The sequence below is a fragment of the Procambarus clarkii genome, chromosome 19 (genome assembly GCF_040958095.1).
Source record: "Procambarus clarkii isolate CNS0578487 chromosome 19, FALCON_Pclarkii_2.0, whole genome shotgun sequence".
Taxonomy (NCBI): Eukaryota; Metazoa; Arthropoda; class Malacostraca; order Decapoda; family Cambaridae; genus Procambarus; species Procambarus clarkii.
The window spans coordinates 24,270,905-24,284,323 of NC_091168.1; the positions used below are offsets into that span (position 1 = coordinate 24,270,905).

Below are 13,419 nucleotides of genomic sequence, written 5' to 3' on the forward strand. Positions count from 1 at the left end.
TCTCTGTCATATACATTTATAGACGACAGAATCTTGCGTCGTGTCTGATTTAATTCCTTTGATTGATCTCTCTCCCCGTCAGCCAAGCGATAGAATATCACACACGTTCAAGGGCTTTGTGTCACTTATGAAGTGTTGGGTGAGCGTGTCACTTACCTTATAGTGCGCTTGTGTTGGCAGGCGTGGCTCTTGGGGCCCGCCTCTTTACTTTTCAGACACAGGAGGGAACACTATTGAATATTTCAATCAAGTGTCATTTGAAAGGTCTAGACTTCTCACTCACACACACACACACACACACACACACACACACACACACACACACACACACACACACACACAAACTAGACGACAAACTAGATGTCAAAACTAGAAGACAGAAGAAAAAGAGGTGATATGATCACTACATACAAAATAGTAACAGGAATTGATAAAATCGACAGGGAAGACTTCCTGAGACCTGGAATTTCAAGAACAAGAGGTCATAGATTTAAACTAGCTAAACACAGATGCCGAAGAAATATAAGAAAATTCACCTTCGCAAATAGAGTGGTAGACGGTTGGAACAAGTTAAGTGAGAAGGTGGTGGAGGCCAAGACCATCAGTAGTTTCAAAGCGTTATATGACAAAGAGTGCTGGGAAGACGGGACACCACGAGCGTAGCTCTCATCCTGTAACTACACTTAGGTAATTACACTTAGGTAATTACACACACACATATATATATACACATACACACACACACACACACACACACACACACACACACACACACACACACACACACACACACACACACACACACATACACACACACACACACACACACACACACACACACACACACACACACACATATACACACACACACACACACACACACACACACACACACACACACACACACACACACACACACACACACACACACACACACACATCAGGAAAACATCAATATATTCAATTGTTCCGCAAATAATTGCGATTTTAGCAAACTAAAAAGTAACTAAGCGGTGGGGAACAGCTACTCTGATAACAGCAACAATGGTAGTTACAGGTAATCTCCCCCACCACTAGATGATCTCCCCACCACCAGGTAATCTCCCCACCATCAGGGAATCTCCCCCCACCACCAGGTAATATACCCACCCACCAGGTAATCTCTCCACCACCAGGTAATCTCCCTACCACCAGGTAATCTCCCCACCACCAGGTAATCTCCCCCACAACCTGGGAATCTCCCCACCACCAGGGAATCTCCCCCCCACCAGGGAATCTCCCCCAACTCCAGGTAATCTCCCCCACCACCAGGTAATCTCCCCCACAACATGGGAATCTCCCCCCACTACCAGGGAATCTCCCCACCACCTGGTAATCTCCCCACCACCAGGTAATCTCCCCACCATCAGGAAATCTCCACCCCACCAGATAATCTCCCTGTAACACATAAATGTGTTTTATGTAACATGTACATACAACATGAGTCAGCCAAACAGAATGTTGACAGGCGCCAAGTTGTCTGTCTCTTAGCAATTAAGAAGTCACACCTAGACATTAATGGTCAGAGGAGTGCCTTCAGGTCAGGTCGTGTGAAGTGACCTTGCTTTCTGCTAAGGTGATAATTGCAGACGGTTGGCGGTGTCTTCCCATCAAACCGCTTACGGGCTCACCATAGCCCGTGCTACTTGGAACTTTGTTCCAGGTAGCGAATCTTTTAACAACAACAACAAATCAAGCCGCTGTTTAGGCATGGTAGATAGAGAGCCTGAGGCTATCTACTCAGTAGGCGGAGCTTAACTCCCGGTTCCCCATAAAAACTCAGGGCATGTACATTCGACAGATAAGACACAGATTAAAGATCGAACAGAAGCGAGTTGATCGCTGGTCTCGAAGCAGCCCTGCAGACGCCTGATTAGCCTCATCAGGCAAGAAGGGGATGTCTCCCTGTCATCTGTAGCCCCCCCCCCCCACTCTCTATCCAACTTAGGCTCAGAGACTTTGGCGAGTTGAACTTTAAGGTGACAAATTGGTGTGTTTCCAACTTAACGTGTTGTGTGATTTTCAGCTGTAGTACTTTCAATTTCTTGTGTAGTGACTCATCTTATATATTAATTCTGACATAGTGAACATAAAGTTTAACTGTTTGAATTATGACATCCATATGAGTGAAGATCTAATGCTAAATATTTAATAGATTAACTTATGCTTTTAGATTGTCTTTAATTTTGGTCCCATAAAACTTTTTATTTTGAAAGCTAGAGTAAGCTTAAGTCAGTAAGCCCTCTGAGCTTAACATTTGATAACAGCTTAAAAGTACAGACAAGTTCCATTCCTTGTCTCATAGTTAACTTGAATGGATAGTAGCAGCTACATCTTCATTATTTAACCAATTCTTATTTCTACCTCTTACTTCTACCCTTCTACCTTCTCTACTATCTTCTACTTTCCACATTGATCCCATTCTCTTCCTCCCTTTAACTTTCCCTCTCCCTTGATCATAATCCATACACCTCTCTTACTCCCCACACCCTATGAGATCCTTCAGATTTCATCCTATTTCTTTCCATTTCATTTCCGCTACGTTACATCCCCACCACCAGGGAAATCTACCCCACCACCAGGTAATCTCCCCACCACCAGGTAATCTCCCCACCACCAGGGAATCTCCCCACCACCAGGGAAATCTCCCCACCACCAGGTAATGTCCCCACCACCAGGTAATCTCCCCACCACCAGGGAATCTCCCCACCACCAGGGAAATCTCCTTACCACCAGGTAATCTCCCCACCACCAGGTAATCTCCCCACCACCATATAATCTCCACCACCATGTAATCTCCCCACCACCAGGTAATCTCCCCACCACCAGGGAATCTCCCCACCACCAGGGAAATTTCCCCACCACCAGGTAATCTCCCCACCACCATATAATCTCCCCACCACCAGGGAATCTCCCCACCACCAGGGAATCTCCCCACCACCAGGTAATCTCCCCACCACCAGGTAATCTCCCCACCACCAGGTAATCTCCCCACCACCATATATCTCCACCACCATGTAATCTCCCCACCACCAGGTAACATCCCCACCACCAGGGAATCACCCCACCACCAGGGAATCTCCCCACCACCAGGGAATCTCCCCACCACCATATAATCTCCCCACCACCAGGGAATCTCCCCACCACCAGGGTAATCTCCCCACCACCAGGTAACCTCCCCACCACCAGGGTAATCTCCCCACCACCAGGGAATATCTCCACCACCAGGGAATCTCCCCACCACCATATAATCTCCCCACCACCAGGGAATCTCCCCACCACCAGGGTAATCTCCCCACCCCCAGGTAACCTCCCCACCACCAGGTAACCTCCCCACCACCAGGGTAATCTCCCCACCACCAGGTAATCTCCCCACCACCAGGGTAATCTCCCCACCACCAGGGAATCTCCCCACCACCAGGGTAATCTCCCCACCACCAGGTAATATCTCCACCACCAGGGAATCTCCCCACCACCATATAATCTCCCCACCACCAGGGAATCTCCCCACCACCAGGGTAATCTCCCCACCACCAGGTAACCTCCCCACCACCAGGTAACCTCCCCACCACCAGGGTAATCTCCCCACCACCAGGTAATCTCCCCACCACCAGGGTAATCTCCCCACCACCAGGGAATCTCCCCACCACCAGGGTAATCTCCCCACCACCAGGTAACCTCCCCACCACCATATAATCTCCCCACCACCAGGTAATCTCCCCACCACCAGGGAATCTCCCCACCACCAGGTAACCTCCCCACCACCAGGGTAATCTCCCCACCACCAGGGAATCACCCCACCACCATATAATCTCCCCACCACCAGGGAATCTCCCCACCACCAGGGAATATCTCCACCTTCCTTCAACTTCGCAAAAGTCAGTTTTTATCTTGTGCAAATCACTACCAACTTGGGGAATATATATATATCCCGACTGACTGCTGGAATTAGCAGACTTTTGGATGGAGCCCCAGAGAGATGGGTCCAGGACTCTGGCAGTGTTTAACTAGAGGGAGGGAGGAAAGGAGGGAGAGTAATTAGGAGAGGGAAGGAGAGAGAGAGAGAGAGAGAGAGAGAGAGAGAGAGAGAGAGAGAGAGAGAGAGAGAGAGAGAGAGAGAGACAGAGACAGAGAGAGAGAGAGAGAGAGAGAGAGAGAGAGAGAGAGAGAGAGAGAGACAGAGAGAGAGAGAGAGAGAGAGAGAGAGAGGATAGAGGGAGAGAAGTGAAGGTAGGGAGGAAGGGAGGAACGTTATTCTTCCTCACACACACACAGTTACAAGTGCTGAAGGAAGGGTTGTTAGGATACACTCCAACAACCAACTACCCAACCAATTAACAAACACCAGTGTGGTTGACACAAGGAGCCAATGACGCCAAGATGTCAAGCCAAGCAGTCCAATTTAGGTCAAATAACGAAAAAAATATCATATACAATTTTTTTTTTTTTTTTGGGGGGGGGGGGTGGGGGGGGGTAAATTTCCACACACACAAAAAAGCGTTATTTTATAAATTGGTTGAATATATAAATTCGAGGAGGTTGATGTAGGGGTTCCAGCAAGCTGGGGGAGAGGGGGGACCCCCCCCCCACACACACACACACAGATACGGAGCTAAATTTCACACACACACACGCGCCATGGAGATGTTAGAAAGAATTTGGGTTTGTGTCTTGAGTACAGAGGACACGTGGGATGGTACATAAGGAGTGGTTCCATATACAGCTTCAAATGATGGAGGTAGACTCCACACACAGCTTCAAGAGCTAGAGACAGACTCCACACACAGCTTCAAGAGTTAGAGAAAGACTCCACACACACACACACACACACACACACACACACACACACACACACACACACACACACACACACACATTTCCAAATGTAAATTCGACACAACCAAATATAACATTACATGAACCACGCCATATTTCAGGGCCTGAACCGTATTTCAGAACCCACACCATATTACAGAACCCACACCATAACCGACCAGCACCACACCATATTTCGCGTCCCATCCCTTCCCCCGCAACACAGCAGACAGTATTCACCATAACTCACCCTAATGTTCAGTGTTCAGCTCACCCTGATGTTCAGTGTTCAAAACACCGAACATCAAACGTAATATAACGAGGGGGGAGGGGGGAAGTCTTCACGATAAAGGGGGATAAGAGATAGCAATCAGTAATATGAGTATGATAGCGTACGATAGCAAGCATTAAGTAGCGCTGGACGATGTTTTACAAGAGTGTGTGCTCGAAAATGCCAACTTTGCCCCTCCAGAGTTTCGTAAAGAAAACGGAGATGTTGGAAAATTGTGTTGAATAAACATGATATTGATGACAGGTTGACGGGTCGTTATTCCTGAGGCGTCATTAGGGAGGGGAGATTAATTACTGGTTGGCACCCTTAAGGCCTGGTTGGCACCCCTGCACGCCCTGCTTGGCACCCCTCACGCCCTGATTGGCACCCCATCACGCCCTGATTGGCGGGAGGGTGCCATCCGGGCAATCTGGTAGCCACACCCTTACACACTACCAATTATTAACAACAATACTGTCATATTATTCATTTTAATTATTTTACATAGTTTATAATTATTAAATTATAGATAATTATTAAATTATAGATAATTATTTGATAATAATCATAATTGTTTTTTATTTTAATCATATCCATTTAATTATTATTAGGGTTACATTACGAGGGGTTCGTTTGAGATGGTTCCGAGGATCAATATCCCTGCGGCCCTGTCTCTTACCAGGCCACGTGGTGATTGGTTTGGTGTGTTCTTCCTACGTATGTCAACTTTTTTTTTATTTTTTTTTCCATGAAACTCGACGGCTTTCTTCCGTCTTCTGCTATTTTTCTCAAGGAGATTAAACGCCCCTGCCCCCCCCCTCTCCTGTCATGCCTAAATTTAGTTACCTCGGTTCCAGTCATCCCTAATTTCCAACGACGTTATCAGCCAGTTAGTCTTTATCTTCCGGTTCGTAATGCTAAAGTCACCCCCATCTCGCAGTCCGCTGGAAGCCAGTGAACTCTATGGAGTTTCCACGACATATTTCACTATCCCTCCACGACCTTTCAAACGCGTCTGTCATTGATGTCCTAACCTCACATCAACTGCAGAAATCTGCAGTGTCTGAGGTGTGGTTTGGTCAACCACGTTATTGTTACTCCTCGTCTGCAGTTCTGGCATTCTCCAATCACCTCGAACTGCCTTCTTAAAATGAAGGTGCACATCAGCCCGCGATATTAACGAGACATTAAAAAGCTGTTCAACTGGTAAGAGTCACCGTTCAAATGTTTATATTGTTCAACTTGTAACATTGTTCATTGTTCATTGTTCAACAGAGAGAGAGAGAGAGAGAGAGAGAGAGAGAGAGAGAGAGAGAGAGAGAGAGAGAGAGAGAGAGAGAGAGAGAGAGAGAGAGAGAGAGAGAGAGAGACAGGCTGTTTACACAGGAGGGCTCCGTAATGGCCCGTTTAATACTCCTTGACCACTCTTTAATTTACTTAATTTACAGAATGGGATCATTTTTACAGTTTGTGAAGTATTTGTCAGCGGAACACGCGACTATTATGTCTGGCATCACGGCATTACTTCAAGCTGCAGGGCTGGCAGCTGCTCCTCCTCCTCCTCCTCCTCCCTTCTTCCATTATATTAAGCTCAATCAGCAAGTGTGTCAAAATATCTTAAACTTTTAAAAAATGAACTTTAACTTTAAAAAAAAACTTTAAAAAAATGAACAAATGTGTCAAATTCTACTACGCTTGAGCAGTCGGTTTGTCATCGTTTCATGAGCCACAGGGACCACAGGGACCATCAGGGGTGATACACACACACACACACACACACACACACACACACACACACACACACACACAGGTGTGGGGGAGAGGGGGGGGGGAAGAGAGAAGGGTGGGGGGGGGGGGGGGTGACACCTGGAGTTTAATACCACAAAATTCGCCACAAAAATAATCAAAGCGAGGATGAGTTGACTTTCATGTTTATAGAGAATTAAACCATGCGAGTGTCTGTGGACGGTGTTCACGCGTTGTTCACTTGTTTTACAGGTGTTTGGGTGATGGCTACTAGCAGGGGGGGGGGGGAGGGGGGAAGCCATGTTACGGTACTCAACTTTTTCGCGAGGGCTTTGACTCGCGTGCGTGTGTCAAACATTCGCGGGTATTTGAATTTGCGGACATTTAAATATATGGCGGGAATTTTTAACAGGATCATATACGGGAAAAAAATGTGAAATTAAAACGAGCGCATATATTGTGTGTGTGTGTGTGTGTGTGTGTGTGTGTGTGTGTGTGTGTGTGTGTGTGTGTGTGTGTGTGTGTGTGTGTGTGTGTGTGTGTGTGTGTGTACTCACCTATTTGTACTCACCTATTTGTGCTTGCGGGGGTTGAGCTTTGGCTCTTTGGTCCCGCCTCTCAACTGTCAATCAACTGGTGTACAGATTCCTGAGCCTACTGGGCTCTATCATAAATGTGTATCATGTGTGTGTGTGTGTATCATATCATGTGTGTGTGTGTGTGTGTGTGTGTGTGTGTGTGTGTGTGTGTGTGTGTGTGTGTGTGTGTGTGTGTACTCACCTAGTTGTGTTTGCGGGGGTTGAGGTCTGGCTCTTTGGTCCCGCCTCTCAACCGTCAAGGCGGGACTCAAAGTAAATACAAATTCTAATTTTGACGTTCTTGTACCAAACGGTTCTGTTAATTGCGACAGCTTAATGTAACTTAATGTGCTGTTCTCACATCAAGGGAAGACATGTTCCGATGAATGATAATTGTCTTGAAATATTCCCAAACTGCGTAATAGTTTGCCTTTAGCCTTTCCATTGGAGACTTTCGGTGCCGTGTAGAGGGAGGGAGGGACCTGCTGCATGGGTAACAGCTTCTCCCCCCGTATCAACCAACCCTGGCTTTGCGCCCTGGAGAGGCCACTCCAGACCTCTACTTATCCTCTACTTATAACAACCACTTCAAGATCGTTTTACCTGTATCATTTAGCCTAAAGTGCTGCACTTTCCAATGTCCTTTTAATGTACTTGTATGAAAAGTGCATTAGAGCACTTGAGTAGACTGATGGACTTACCTGCAGGAAGAGGGCGAGTGTGTGATCCTGGTGGGCTCAAGCCGGCCACCCCAGAGAACCTGTGGAGATTGAAAAAAATATATATATTACTCCCCTCAGTCGCATGTTAAACTTTGACAGGAAGTTGACAGATGACAGACACACTAACCGTTGCCACTGCAATACCGGGTTTGTATTACACAAGCATCACAAGGAATTCAAGGCATGTCAAATTGTCAAATTTGACATGTTTTTTTGTCAAAGAGTCAAACTCGTTTGTCTTGATAGGGATTGATGTGTGTCAAGGGTTGACAAGTGCAAGTCACTTCATCAATAATAAAGACATCAACACGGCTCTTTGGTATCACCAGACATCAGAGTGTATCCAGTCGAATCCATCGTGTCTGGTAAGAAGGAAATTTAATTGAATCCAGAGTGTCTGGTAACCAGGATATCCAGTTGAATCAAAAGTGTCTTAAGAAAAGGAAATCCAGTTGAATCCAAAGTGTCTTAAGACAAGGAAATAAAGTTGGATCCAAAGTGTCCTTGATATAACACCGAATTTTACCCCCTAATCCCATATAAAAAACGTATCATCACCTGACATGCAAGGTAAGCTAATATAAAAAAATGCCTTTAGAAATCTGTATAAAGAAGCAATCAGAACATTTATACTACGTATGTCAGACCAAAACAGGAATGTGCAGCGCCACCGTGAAGTTCTCATCTTGCGAAACACAAAATTAAGTTAGAGAAAATCAAGAGGTTTGGTATTAAACTAGTACCATAGCTGAGAGGTATGAGTTACGAGGAGAGGCTAAATAAGTCAATTGGAAAAAAGAAGCATCAGAGGAGAAATGATCACCACATACAATATACTTATGGGGGGGGATATATAGAGACAAGAGCACACGGCCGGTGTGGAGGGTGAATGGAGAAAGGAACAGGAATATATTAGCACGGCTCAACATCACTGGCATGATCCATTCAGGTGAAAAGTTGCTTAATTAGCCGAGTTACGGAATAAGTGGCACTTAACAGGAAAAGTTTTTCCCTGCAAATGTTTTTTTCAGGAAGGGAAATGGGCCATTTACTGCGCTCTCTTGGGTTCTGTGAACGTGTGTGTGTGTGTGTGTGTGTGTGTGTGTGTGTGTGTGTGTGTGTGTGTGTGTGTGTGTGTGTGTGTGTGTGTGTGTGTGTGTGTGTGTACCCCCACTTACTCACTTACTTCCGCCTCTAAAACTAGCCTTCAGTTCTGGGGCCCCGCCTTTCCATCCACCGATCGTCTAATGCTCGTCTCCAAACCTATTCTTCCATCATATCTACTGTTAAAATTGTGCATGCCGTTGGTGTCTATACTTCCTCCATCGCTCAGTTCCTTCCACTGATGAATGGGAACTCCTTTCTCATGCGCATGACAGTCACGCAAATGATGCCGAGGAGATAGGATTCAGGGCCATGGGCATCTTGGGACATACGTGAACTGGATGCTGGTGAGGTGAGATGAAGGACTATCAGCATCCTGGGAGGATGCAAGACAGTACAGGAAGCTGACATGAATGTGGAAGATGAGATGCAAGAGACTCAGCATCTTTGTGGAAGACACGGTAGTGAGAGAGAGAGAGAGAGAGAGAGAGAGAGAGAGAGAGACATGACCACAAATGCTACAAAATAAAGCAACTTACATAAGGAATGCTTGCCCTAAATCGAACGGAAATGGCCAATACAGTTGTAATCAACGCAAGGGCCGGAAAGTTGATCGACTCATTTATTTCCCAAGAGTTCTGGGCCTTGAGGTTTGTGTGGAGGGAGTCGCAGGACTGATCTGAATATTGTGTGGTTTACAGAAGTCCAAATGAGTTTCGAACATTCATTAAGGCTGACCAAAGACCAGATGAGTTTCGGATGTACCCAGTGAGTAGGTTCGAACCTCTTTCTCATAGCTCCTATCTATTTTCTCAGGAGTTTCGGACATCGTTAAGGATGAGAGAGAGAATTAATTAGAAGTCGTTGGCGATAGTCGGTGAACTGGCGATTCAATCGTTTCAGAGCCTTCATAAATACAGTTAATTGAACATAGTTGTTAATGCAGAAGTCAATCTTATGAAAGTACAGTTCATCCTAAGTCTTCTTCAAGTCGTACTCATCCATAACAAAATAACAAAATAATTTCAATGCTCTTGAAACAGCTACAACGCAATAGGAACAAATATTTTCTTAAGGGGGCGTTCCTGAGGAAATCATTAAGTATTAAATGCCGCCTTGAAGACCACTTTCAGACTGGTAAGAAGACCTGTTTTGTGTTGCCCTCAGAGAGGCCCTTCTTTTACACAATTTAGTACCACGTGGATGCCAGCTGATGATCAGCTGATGAGTCTTCTTGGGGGGGGGGGGGGGGGCGTCGACTCTCTCTCTCTCTCTCTCTCTCTCTCTCTCTCTCTCTCTCTCTCTCTCTCTCTCTCTCTCTCTCTCTCGTCATCGTCTGTAAACAAAATGGAATTGTGGGATGCTATTAAATCCGGGATTCGATGCTGCGTCTCTGGAGGGCAATGATGGATGAGTGAGATGAGCACCGGTGCTCCTAATTCTAATTTCACGAAGTAACTCGTTCTGTCTACCATACCTCAAGTGCGTCGCGTACCTTCTACGTCTGTGTGGTGCTGTGTACCACACCTCTTACTGCGTTGTTCCCTCACTCCGTAACTGGTTTCTTAATGGTTGGTGCGGTCTTTCCGCCAACACAAATAGGGTACTGTACCGTGTCGAACCTCTACACCGTCGCTGGAGTACCGTGTCGGACCTCTACACCGTCGCTAGAGTACCGTGTCGGACCTCCACACCGTCGCTGGAGTACCGTGTCGGACCTCTACGCCGTCGCTAGAGTACCGTGTCGGACCTCCACACCGTCGCTGGAGTACCGTGTCGGACCTCTACGCCGTCGCTAGAGTACCGTGTCGGACCTCTACACCGTCGCTAGAGTACCGTGTCGGACCTCTACACCGTCGCTAGAGTACCGTGTCGGACCTCTACACCGTCGCTAGAGTACCGTGTCGGACCTCTACACCGTCGCTAGAGTACCGTGTCGGACCTCCACACCGTCGCTGGAGTACCGTGTCGGACCTCTACGCCGTCGCTAGAGTACCGTGTCGGACCTCTACGCCGTCGCTAGAGTACCGTGTCGGACCTCTACACCGTCGCTGGAGTACCGTGTCGGACCTCTACACCGTCGCTGGAGTACCGTGTCGGACCTCTACACCGTCGATAGAGTACCATGTCGGACCTCTACACCGTCGCTGGAGTACCGTGTCGGACCTCTACACCGTCGCTAGAGTACCGTGTCGGACCTCTACACCGTCGCTAGAGTACCGTGTCGGACCTCTACGCCGTCGCTAGAGTACCGTGTCGGACCTCTACACCGTCGCTAGAGTACCGTGTCGGACCTCTACACCGTCGCCACAATTAAAAGTCTTTTCTTGACCCTCAAGGTTTACAACGCACCTCCGTGGTCGTCGGTGCGTCGTGCCGCAGCGCATGTTACACCAGGTGTTGGTCATGCGGCTGGCAGCATCACCTGACGGCGCGTCGATCGTCACTTGTCAGACGCATTACACACTGACCTCTCCTGACGCGCACCAGCATTTTTTCAGGATGGTGGTGCGCAACACTCGGTGCGCACAGCGCGTGATGCGCACCCAGTGTCGATCAAACAGGTTTGGAAGACTTCTCATGGGTGATTCTGATCTCCGATTACCGTTCCTTTACCTGATTCGAATCAACCGGGCACTTGCCATATGCCTCTGCTCACATGGCAACTCTGACCACAGTCAAAAAATATTCTACACGCAGGTGACTCCAAAATGTGTATTGACCTTGGCACCAGACAGCAGCATCCAGATGGGGGGGGGAGGGGTGACCTTGCGACCCCTGCAGAGATGATAAACAGGTTCTGGACGGGTGAGTGTCTGAAAGGCGCCGTCATTTTGAAGAGGGGGTCGTGAAGAGCAGTTAGTACAAGGGGGCTAAGCAGTTGGAGGATCGGTTGAATTGGTTCGCCCAAGATCCTTAGCCGGTTGTGAAATATTTGAAGAGAGGATCTTACTAGGCAGAGAGAGGCGAATTTCCTGTAATTTCCTAAGTGTAGTTACAGGATGAGGGGGGTTATGCTTGTGGTGTCCCGTCTTCCCAGCACTCTTTGTCATATAACGCTTTGAAATTACTGACTAATTACTGTACCTGAGTTTGGCAGCGTCAACGATACAATGTGAAGGCTGGATGGAGCTCTCATCTACTGACTTACCTACACACACGCACAACCTACTATACCATGATGGGCTCAGAGCATCTCGACAACCACAGGCGCCTTCAATCTTACCCATTGACATAATATATTAAACTATAGTGACATGATTTGTGAACAAATGTTGTTGATTTTGCTGGACAATCACGGAGTTTCACAGTCTTCTTTGCATCACCGACGAATTGGGTGGTTTGCTCACCGAAACTCGTGAATATATGATGTGTAATATGTGCACAACGTTCCGTTCCTGCCTGGAACATCTTCAGGTGACATGCTAAACGTCTTAGGTGTGTGAGACACGTATGGTGAGGCGAGAGGTGAGCCACAGGATAGGCGAGCCAAGCCGTTGACCTATATTATTATTATTATTATTATTATTATTATTATTATTATTATTATATATATATATATATATATATATATATATATATATATATATATATATATATATATATATATATATATTTTAAACCTAGAAGGGGTTATATATATATATATATATATATATATATATATATATATATATATATATATACATATATTTATATATATATATATATATATATATATATATATATATATATATATATATATATATATATATATATATATTAGCTTCTGTTTCCTTTGACGAGGACCGCTGCCACTGCTATACGGGGGTCCGCACCAACACTGAGAACCCACTGGTGCGAGGATCAACGTCCCCGCGGCCCGGTCTCTGAAGAAATCCAACGACACACCCAGAAATTTCTCCCTAAAGCATAATCTTCGTCGAGCAGAAAAGTCGACGTGAAGAATTCACGTTTTTTACTTTCTGAAGTCATTATGGCCCACTTGGCAGGTGTCGGGAGTGACCGCACCAGCTGCCAAGCTCCACCTTAATCAGGAGAGCTGAAGCCCCAAGCGTCTTGGATCTTCATTAATAAACTGGAGTTAAGCTTGACTTGCGATAACTTGGTCCAACAGGCTGTTGCTCGGTGCAGGTCCTCAAGC

General features: G+C 46.4%; 1 protein-coding gene across 1 annotated transcript in view; it reads right to left on the reverse strand.

Annotated features, from left to right (window-relative positions):
* LOC123757574 (FMRFamide receptor) overlaps positions 1 to 13,419 on the reverse strand; it is a 687,359-nt gene that overhangs the window by 175,521 nt on the left and 498,419 nt on the right. Inside the window, 1 exon segment of the mRNA XM_069327162.1 lies at positions 8,151 to 8,209. The gene's annotated coding sequence lies outside the window, so the exon portion shown is untranslated.